Consider the following 2,487-nt stretch of genomic DNA (forward strand, 5'->3'; position numbering starts at 1 on the left):
CAAATCAAAGTGTGCAAGTGGCCCAATACTACCTCTAAGAACAAAATCCAATCCTCAAAATTTGTAGCTCGAAAAACTAGTTGAGTAAAGCATTTCTTTTGGGGGGTATAAAGATGCACAAGAAAAATGTAGTCTTCGTCCTATAGCTAATGCCCACTTGTGGATATGCTACGGGTTGTTGCAATGAGTAGCTTCCTTGCATTTATTGAGAACCATTTACAAAGGAGCATTAATAATGGATGTGTAATGGAAACAAGCATTATGTTTTTTTAAGGTAAGGGAAGAAGATTGAGAACTTGATGAGTGGCTTTTGAAGTGTGCACTAATGCTTTCTCATTTTCAAGAAATGAGAGTTCAATGCACACTTTCTCATTTTCAAGAAGTGAGAGAATTGAACCTTCAATGGACTCTTTTTTTGCAACTTGTTTCCTTTGTACCTTTTAAGATCACTCTCAAATAAGGTCTTCCTTTACTAATTTTCATTGGAAGGTAAACTCTTGCGTTTGTTAATCACCCATGATTAGGGTTTGGATTGTGAAAACCTTGGTTTTTCGAGGTTAACCTTCAAATCCATCATGATCTCAGGCTATGGTACTTAAGGTTTTGACATTCAACTACTTCATTTTGTTAACAAAGTGGCTTGTGGGATAGTGATGCGGGAGCATTACACATACTTTTGATATAATATATAATAATGTTATATATATATATATATATATATATATATATATATATATATATATATATGGGACTAAGGTAGACATGATACTAGGCAAAAGGTAAATATCATCCGGTATAATCTATTAAGATAAAAGTAGACTTTAATAGACTTCCACATTAAGTCATGGGACTCTTCTTTAAATAGAAGGAGCTCTTAGAGTAAGTGTGCGTAGAAGAGTAGGAGATGAAGAACTAAGCACTTGTTATGAGGATGGCTTCCTAAAATGAAGGTGGGGAACACTATATAAGAGAAGCTCTCTTTTGCCTTGTCTTTATGAGGAATTTCAGTATGTATGTGATGTGATGATTTGCTAGTCCACTTGAGTATCTAGAGTTTGGTGTTAGAAGCTATTACTCTATTAGTGAGCTACATGTAAAAAGGAAGATTTCAAGCTTTAAAGAGAATCGGATCAAATGGCTTGACTCGGTGGGCACATGGACCTTGATATAAGAGTGCAACTAGTGAAGTTTGGTTGCATATGAACTCTCAAGGAGAAACAAGGAGCAAAGTTCGGTTCGTTTGAACTCTTGATTGAGGATAAATTTTATTTTAGTGCTTGAGCACACCATTCTAGAGAGTTTATAAATACACTTCAGGAAAGAGGTTAACCTCAAGCTTTGGAGGTTATGTTCTTCATACTATTGCTAATCTCACCACAAAGTTTCACCTTTGATAGGCTCATAGATCAAAAGCTATAATCTATCAAAGTTGGGTCTCTCAAACTAGTTTTCTATAAATAGTCATGCAATGACACCTTCTCTACTTGAGATAGCACCAAAGACTTGCATAAACACTAAACTTTCCCCCCTTTATGTTTCAACACTTCAATGATTGCTCCAAGTGTGAAGATGTCCAAAGTAAAATAAGAAATACATCTCAAGTAGTCTCAAGGAGACGCGCCCAGCACTTAAATACAAAGCCTGCCTACCCAAAGCTTGAGATATTGTCTATATCCATACATACCTCTATTGCAATGCTTATATCATGGCCACCATAGTATTGTGGTAATTTATATTTATGGGTTGATTAATACCTTGATTTTCAAATATATATGATTGTGTTTTTTAGCTACAGTTTGGTCAAGCCTTGGCATGCTAAAGAGTTTTGATAGGATAGATGTGAGGGCTAAATAACACATATTGCCACCTCTCTATGTACCTTTATGGGTTGATTAATACCTTGATTTTCATATATAGATGATTGTGTTTTCTAGCTACAGTTTGGTTGTTGTGCTAAAGAGTTTTGATAGGATAGATGTGAGGACTATGTAGCCATGGGTAAATAACACATATTGCCACCTGTGTAGGTCTTTCGGTTTGCTTTTCTTTTGTGTTACACACACCAAAAAAACATGTGGAAGTGGGTGCATGTACACGTGTTGGCATGTAATGTAATGTAACAAATAAAGATAAAGATAATTTGCACATTCATCTTACATGGGAAGCTAAAATTATCAAGTAATCTTTGAGGGGTACAAAGAAATCAACATTATGGGGGACCTAGTAGACTAAATTGGGTGGGGGGTTTTGAAATTTGAATAAAATCATTGAGAAAAAAATGGGGCTTGTTTGGAGGATATAGTCAAAGTGTTGACACTTATCAAAAAGAAATTCTTAGACGTTAACTTGCCTTTGAAAAAACTCAAATTAATGTGCGAGAGAGAGAGACAGAGAGAGAGAGAGAGTAGAGAGAGAGGAGAGAGAGAGAAGGGTGGAGGAGAGAGGTAGCATGAGCTAGCTAAAAGGAAATCGGGCAATGCGTAGCCT

This window comes from Cibotium barometz, chromosome 52 (genome assembly GCF_041138505.1).
Source record: "Cibotium barometz isolate CiBa-2024 chromosome 52, ASM4113850v1, whole genome shotgun sequence".
Classification (NCBI taxonomy): Eukaryota; Viridiplantae; Streptophyta; class Polypodiopsida; order Cyatheales; family Cibotiaceae; genus Cibotium; species Cibotium barometz.